We start from the raw sequence: 8,532 nt of genomic DNA on the forward strand, positions 1-8,532 counted from the left end.
AGCGGCGGCAAGCGGAGAGGTCGTCGTCGGCTTCAAATCCCTGCCGGGGACGCAGGGACGGCGGGGAAGCGAGGGGGACCCTTCCTCAGGCAGCGGTCAGAACTGCGCCCACCGGCCGCTCACACCAGGCCGCCTCTCCCTCGCCCCCCTCCCTCGCTCGCTCGCTCGCGCACGGGCGTCTGGGATCGGGATGGGATAGGCGGCCGGAGTGGGAGGATTGGGAAGTGATCTGAGGAGAAGCCGGAAGGGATTGGCCCTAGCCGCTTGCCGTAGTTCCTAGGAAAAACCTCGGACTGGCCATGACCATCCGGGCAACGGGAATGGGGGGGGGGGGAGAGAGAAAGTGCCAGTCGAAGAAAGCTTCCCGCAGATTCGCTAGTTGCGCATCCCAGAAGCCCTTGGGGAGTGGGGGGAGGAATAAGCCGTTTCTTAGTCACGGATTCCAACCGCTGCCTTTGCCAAGGGAATTGGCGAAGCGTAGCCCTGGGATTCCCGTCAGCACATTCGTGCTTTCCGCGCCCCAGCTCGGTCCAAATGTATTGCTGGGGGAAGTTTCTTGTGGAATGTTGCTCTTAAAAAAGAATAAATAACGCTTAATATTTGTATAGCGCTATCAAGTGTTCGAAGCGCTTCCCATGCGTAAGGGGGCGGGCGGGCAGGGTTGAGGGTGGGGGGGGGGAATGTGCAGTTGGAAATCTGATAATGTGCAGTTGAAAAAATGGTGGAAAAAATTAAGACACGTGTTATAAGTTATGTGTATGTGTTTATTAAGAATTTAACAATAGACAAAGTCAGAAATGGCATGTAACACAGATTATATAAGGATGCAGGTGAAAGAACCCTTGATGGTGTTGACTGATGTTGTTGGGTGCTGTGGCAGTGCTGCCTGAATAGATTTGGGGGCAGAGTTGGCACTTGGGTCTACTGCTTGGTCTGTTCCCTCTGTCTGTGTCTCTGTCCTGTGTGCTATTTCTGGTTAGCATCTGCTTCATGTTGAGTACTGCGTCCTGTTCTGGGCACCACACTTCAAGAAGGATGCAGACAAGCTGGAGGGGGTTCAGAAGAGGGCAATTGGGATGATCAGGGGTGTGGAAACAAAGCCCTGTGAGGAGAGACTGAAAGTCCTATTTAGCCCTGAGAAGAGAAGATTGAGGGGAGACATGATAGCACTCTTCAAGGATTTGAAAGGTTGTCACACAGAGGAGGGCCAGGATCACTTCTCGGTCATCTGAGAGCTCAGGACACGCAATAATGGGCTCAAGTTACAGTAAGTCTGCTTCCAACTGGACATAAGGAAAAACATCCTGACTGTTAGAGCAGGATGACAATGGAACCAATTAACTAGGGAGTAGTGGGCTCTCCAACATTAGAGGCATTCAAGAGGCAGCTGGACAGCCACCTGTCAGGTATGCTTTAAGGGGCTGGACTCAATGGCTTTATAGGCTGCTTCCAACTCTACTGTTCTATGATTCTAAGCCAAAAAATAATAATAAAATATAGTTTTGAAATTCAGTTTTTCACTGGTGACAATCAACTCACTATTAGCAAACACTGGAGCAGCAATTTTATCACACATCACCAATGTAAGCCACTAGTTTGGGGTCGACAATATAATACCTAATACCACCACTTGCCAAGTTATATCTGACTTACCAGTAACATAATTTCTATGCTACATATAAAGCAGTTATTTTGTATAACTATCAAGGCGTATCTCCCTTGGTGTTGCATATAGGTTACATACTAATACATAATAGATCATCTATTTATTTATTTATTTATTACATTTATATACTGCCCCATAGCCGAAGCTCTCTGGGTGGTTTACAAAGACTAAAAACAACATTAAAACCATAAAAAGCATTAAAAAAGACAACATCCATTTAAATGGATGTTCCTCAGACACTTATTCTGGCCTCAAGAGGGGCTTTACTGAGGTTCCCATCCTATACACTGGGGGACAGAATGTCTTTCAGCCCAAGGGATGAATTCAATTTTGGAGAAGCTCTCCAGTAGTGAGGCAGGCGGATCGTAAAAGAGGCATGTCTAAAATGAGGAAGAGTGAGTCAAAAATGCCAGCAAAGCTGTTACTGACAGTAATTATGCCTTAGGAGGAACATTTCAATCTTTTACTGTAGAATGGGGGGGGAAATATTATTATTATTTATTTATATAGCACCATCAATGTACATGGTGCTGTACAGAGTAAAACAGTAAATAGCAAGACCCTGCCGCATAGGCTTACATTCTAATAAAACCATAATAAAACAATAAGGAGGGGAAGAGAATGCAAACAGGCACAGGGTAGGGTAAACAGGCACTGGGTAGGATAAACTAACAGTATAAAGTCAGAACAAAATCAAGTTTTAAAAGCTTTAGGAAAAAGAAAAGTTTTTAGCTGAGCTTTAAAAGCTGCGGTTGAACTTGTAGTTCTCAAATGTTCTGGAAGAGCGTTCCAGGCATAAGGGGCAGCAGAAGAAAATGGACGAAGCCGGGCAAGGGAAGTAGAGACCCTTGGGCAGGCGAGAAACAAGGCATCAGAGGAGCGAAGAGCACGAGTGGGGCAATAGTGTGAGATGAGAGAGGAGAGATAGGAAGGAGCTAGATAGTGAAAAGCTTTGTAGGTCAACAGGAGAAGTTTATATTGGATTCTGAAGTGAATTGGAAGCCAATGAAGAGATTTCAGAAGTGGAGTAACATGGTAGGAAATGATTGGCAGTTGGAAGTGGGGGCACGGGAAGGAGTGTGGCCTTCTGGGGAATCCCGGAGGGCCAAATTTGGCCCACAGCCCTGAGGTTCAGCGCCCCTGCTATACAGCCTGTACAGTTTAAAATGATACCTAATTTTAAAGTGCAATGCCACCAAGCCAAGCAACGCCCAATATCTATGTAGGACAGCTCACCAGGGGCTGAGTAAACATTCTGCTTTTGCTGCTTGCCTGAAACGGAAAAGAATGAGGGGTTTGGCAGGCCATGAGTAGTGTTGAGATTACAAGTTGTTTTGTAGGTCTGGAGTAAGTGTTGTGTATAGTTGAGGTGCATGCTAAAAATAAAAGTGACTTGGCTGTGAGGGGAAAAATGTGTCCTAACAGTTCCTTTTTCCTGCCTGATATTTCAGTGGAAAAATACAAACCCTCCTTCCTCTACTCTAGCTCTTAAACAGTTTTAAAACTTTGTTTTGTGGAAGTGATGTAAGCAAATTGGCTCCTACTGTTTTTCGTGAAATAGTCCTTAAATTTGCGATGTTTTAAAAGTAAGCTTCTAAAAAGAATGTCTTAACCAAGAGTCAGCCCCAAGTCCTTTGTTCTTGGCTTTATTCCAAGAAATTTGGTAGATAACACGAGAGAGATATCCTGTGTTGGATGTTGATGGGAACAGGAAATGGCTGTGTCATTGCTTCAGGAAAATCCACCCACAGATCAGGGGCTTTGGACCAACCCATTAATGAAAACGGTAGGGAGACTGAGGAACACCAATTCTCAAAATGCAGGAATAGCCTATGCTGTAGAGAGGCTGTATGAAGTCCTATGGTGAATTCAGCCGCCTCATTGAATTAGGGCACAATCTTATATGCCTTGGGACCCCAATGTGGAGTCCATAGACGCCAGACCCTCCTGTCCTTCCTTTAAAAACAAAACAAAAAAAGTTTAATGGCGTTTTTTCTTAAATTCACCCTGGAAAATTAGTGTTTTGTGATTGGTTATGCTTCCATTGGCAGCCATTTTGTGCATAAGCAACCCCCCCATGGCAACCATTTTGAGAGAAGCCTCCACAACAAGTTCTCAAAATTTCAAATCTGCCGATCAGATCAAAAAGTTTGGGGATCCCTGCTGTAAAGGCACCTCCCTCAACCTGCTGCTCTCCAGAATTGTTGGCCTAGCCAACATGGCCATTGTGGAAGGCTGCTACACTCACTTACCTGAGAGTAAGTCCCACTGAACGTAATGGGGCTTAGTTCTAAGTAGACATGCATAAGGCTGTGATGACGCTCCGAGAACTCAGGAATGAACTCCTTTGAATGCACAGGGGTGGGCAGAAAGTAGATCTCCAGAATTGGACTTTAACTCCCAGCATTCCTTACCACTGGCCATGCTGGCAGGAGCTTCTGGGAGTGGAAATCTAAACCATCCGGAGATCTACCAATCTTCTTCCCATCCCTATTCTAGTATGTTAAGTGGTTAAGTTACCTGGGAGTAAGTCCCATCGAACCCTGTGCAGCAGGGGGGCACAACCTTTAGGCACAAAGGCCCAAAATTGTGATGTTGGCGCAAGGATTGCAAGCACTTGTGTGCACACATAAGAGCCATAACGGATGATAACAAGCATCCATCTAGTGCAGCATTCTGTTCATACAGTGGCCAGCCAGCTGCCCACAGGAGACATATAGGCAGGATAGGAGTGCAACAGCATTCCCCAGCCGCTGGTGTACATAGGCATACTGCCTTTAATATTGCCATCAACATATAACCATCAGGACTAGTAGCCACTGATTGCCTTGTCCTCCATGGATTCATCTAACCCCCTTTTAAAGCCATCCAAATAGGTGGCCGTACATTTCGTGGTAGCGAATTCCAAAGTCTGACTATGCATTGCGTGAAGAAGTACTTCTTTTTATCTGTCCTGAACCTCCCACCAATCAGCTTCACGGGATGACCTAATTGGGTTCTACTATTATGAGAGAGGGAGGAAAATGTCTGCCTATCCCCATTCTCCACACACTGCATAATTTTGTACACCTCTATCAGGTCTCTCCTTAGCCTCTTTTTTTCTAATCTAAACAATCCCAGCTGTTGTAACTTTCCTTCATAAGGGAGATGCTCCAGCCCCTGGATCACTCCAGCCTCTTTGTTACTCTCCCGTTCAGTGAATAGCCACATCCCCCCTGGGAGCCATTTTGTGGTGGTGCCCACAACGGTTTCTCAAATGTGTCCAAAAAGGTTGGGGAGCCCTGCTGTACAGAGCCATGCACACTTACGTTGTTAGATGAATAAATAATAATAATTTGTTTGAAAGCAACCCTGTCAAAATGATTCCCATGCCAACGATTTGCCCGGCCCTAAAGAAGGCCTCCTACCAGTGAAGTTGGAAAATCGATTCTTCTTCTTTATTTCAAACATTTTCATCCCATTCTTCAGCCAAAAGGGCTTCTGGTGTGGCTTATGTGTAATCAGAAAAACAAGATGATTCCAGTTTGCAGGCTTACAGTCTAAAAACACACAAGGAAAAACAGACGGGAAGGGAAGAGGAAAAATATTACATCGCTTTTCGGCAATGCTGGTGGAATGGCCCGGCTTCCCCTCTCCGATACAACCTGCTGGAATGGTTGATGACTAAGAAGCATATGAGATTTTAAGTCTGAATTACTCATAAATTTGTTCCTAATTTCGATTCTAAAGTAAGCATTGCTTCGTTCTAAGAGGAAAATCATTCATTCATAATTCATAGTCATGCCCGTTAGAAGTTTCATAATAATATGTTTAAGCCATTTTGGACTGTGAACAGGACTTCCAATCTATTCCCCCCCCCCCTCAGGTAGGGTGGATGATGGCAAACACTCCAGAAGACCAGGGTGGCAGTGGAGGCTGGTGGCTCCAATGTCAGTGGGGTGGGTGGGTGAATCTGCTACGGATTTCAGAGAGAACCAGTCAGAACTCTAAAGGAGCTGTCCAAGGTGCCAGCAGCCTCCAGAGCAGGGTGAAGATGACTGGGGGACCCAAGGGGCTCTGTGTATCTGCCGTCTCCTCCCAAAGAAGTGAACAGCTCCCTCTGACTTCCATGGAAGAAGGCTCAGTGGCTGCAGTTGGAAACTCTATTAAGGTGGTGAGATATCTCACCCCTTGCTAGAGACAGCAGAATCGCCAGTGTCACAGAGAAGCAAGCTACATGAGCACACCCACACCCGGAGTAACAGGGCTCATCTACACCAAGCAGGATATTGCATTATGAAAGTGGTATATAAAAGTAGGGCTGTGCACAGGGCCCCCAATCCGCTTCAGATTCTGATCCGGACCTTCTGGATTGGGCCCGAACTGGTTCGGGTTGATCTGGACCTCCCCGATCCACTCCGGAGGTCCAGATCAATATTCGGCCCCCATTTTGCCCCCCCTTCCCCATTTACTTGCCTCCGTAGCGGACTGCGGAGGCAGGTGAGTGGGGAAGGGGGGACAAAATTGGGGCCGAATAAGCTCCGCTCCCCTTACCTGGCTCCACCGCCGCATGGACTGCTGCCATGGTGGGTGGTGGAGCCAGGTAAGCCCCCCTCCCCCACTTACCTGCCTCCGTTGTGATCCGGGTGGCGGCTTCAACTGACGCCCAGGCCTAAGACCGGAAACAGGCGGCCTGTTTCCAGTCTTCGGCCTGGGCGTCAGTTGAAGCCGCCACCCGGACCACAATGGAGGCAGGTAAGCCCCCCTCCCCATTTACTAGGCTCCTCCGCTGTCGCCGCCCGGACAGCGGTGGCGGACAGGGGAGCCAGGTAAGCTCCCCTCCCCACTTATCTGGCTCCGGAGCTTAGGGCCGATCCGGACCTCCCCTGATCCGCTCCGGATCCAGGCTTTGGAGGTCTGGATCAGCCTGCTCTACTTTGGATCCAGGGATCCGTAACGGAGCAGAGCACACCCCTGTATAAAAGGCAGGAGCCACACTACTGCTTTATAGCGGTATTGAAGTGCACTGACAACTGTTGGGCCCATTGACACATACCGCTTTCATACCACTTTCATAGTGTTATATCCTGTTTGGTGTAGATGTGTCATGGGCCCCAACAGTTGTCAGTGCACTTCAGTACCATTATAAGGCAGTAGTGTGGCTCCTGCCTTTTACATACCACTTTTATAGTGCAAGATCCTGCTTGGTGTAGATGAGCCCACAGTGTTCACAATCACAGAATCATAGAATAGCAGAGGTGGAAGGGGCCTATAAGGCCATCGAGTCCAACCCCCTGCTCATTGCGGACACTTTCTTATTTGGTTATTACAAAAGATTTTGCCGGATTCTGCAAGAGAGATCAATGCACAAAAACACTTTTTCCTTGGACATGGCTGATGTGCATCCATGGCTACTGCTAGTGCAAAACACAGCAGCTCAACTATTGTCTGCTGCGCATTAACTAGACCACATAATATTGGATATCTTATATAAGGTAAACTGAGCCGATATTTGTGTATCTCAGAATTTCAAGAGGATGGGGAATCATTTAGGATCTTTGATATTTGTTATATTTATATTATTACTACAGGGCTAATATCTTGAACTACAATGTATAAGCTACCAATTCTAGATTGTCCTGTAATCTAGAGTTAAGTGTCTATGAAAGGACTACTGAAGTGTCCAGCATCTTGTGAAACCAAAGACATTTTGGGACTGGCCTACTGCAAAGTTGCAAGCAAGAACTCCACAAGGACTCAGAAGGTCTTCTTGTTGCATTTATTTGTACTGGGCAATTGTTGCATGTTTTTTATAATTTTAATTCCTACAAAAGACATATTTGTTCAGTTATATCTTTGCAAGTTTTGTTCTAATTAAGCCCCATAGGACCCGCACAAGCAGAAGTTATGCTGGGACTCTGAAAAGAGGTGTCACAAAATTCAAAAGTTGCCATGTTGACCATAAGTAGAATTCCAAAATCCATATTGGTGTAATAAATTTATTAGGTATTTATTTATTATCTGGAAAGAGGTGTGGGCCTTGAATATACCCTTGTGCCCTTGGGAACGTTCACACTGAGATACAAAATTTGTCCTTTTGAAAAGCTCTCTGAAAATATTCTGTCAGCATGCAAGGCGCCTGATTAAATTAAGACACACTGTATGATACTCTGTTTCATCCTGAAGCTTTCGTTGCAAAAGAGCAACCCTAGATATTTTAATACTGACGATAAGCGTGAATCTGGAAAGGTCCTAGCATATTTAGGAACTTGCTTTTCTGCTCCGTCTATGTCCAGGGAAAAAAGATAAATCATTGTACTTGAGCCAAAAAAACAAAACAAAAAACCCAGTAGGGGACACTGTGTAAAAACCACTATTGCTTGCTCAATTGGCCACCTGATGTGAACTGGCATATTATCAACCATTGTTGCAGAAGGCACTTAAAACACATTATGGATTTAAAGGAAATACTCAGAAATGTAGCTGCGAGATGTGACTGTTCTTGATATGTTTACTTCTGGTGTTATGTAATAGCAATTGGATAGCATGGTTTTTTCCCCTCCCACACCACACCAGACACTGAGCTCAGTTTTAACACTTCCATTCAAACAGACCTGCCAAGCTGTATTTATTCATTCATTCATTCATTCGTTTGTTTATTTATTTATTTACATTGATATCCTCCTACCTTTCCTCAAAGAAACTCAATGCAGCATACATCGTTCTCTCACCGCCCGTTTTATCCTCCTAACAATCCTGTGAGGTAGGTTAGACTGAGAGATGGTGCAAGGTTATCCAGCAACCTTAATAGCCAAGTGGGGATTTGAACCTCTCCAGTCACAAAGCTTCTTTACATGAGAAATTTATTGCATGCTCATGAGTGGCCA

The sequence above is a fragment of the Elgaria multicarinata genome, chromosome 2 (assembly GCF_023053635.1).
Source record: "Elgaria multicarinata webbii isolate HBS135686 ecotype San Diego chromosome 2, rElgMul1.1.pri, whole genome shotgun sequence".
Taxonomy (NCBI): Eukaryota; Metazoa; Chordata; class Lepidosauria; order Squamata; family Anguidae; genus Elgaria; species Elgaria multicarinata.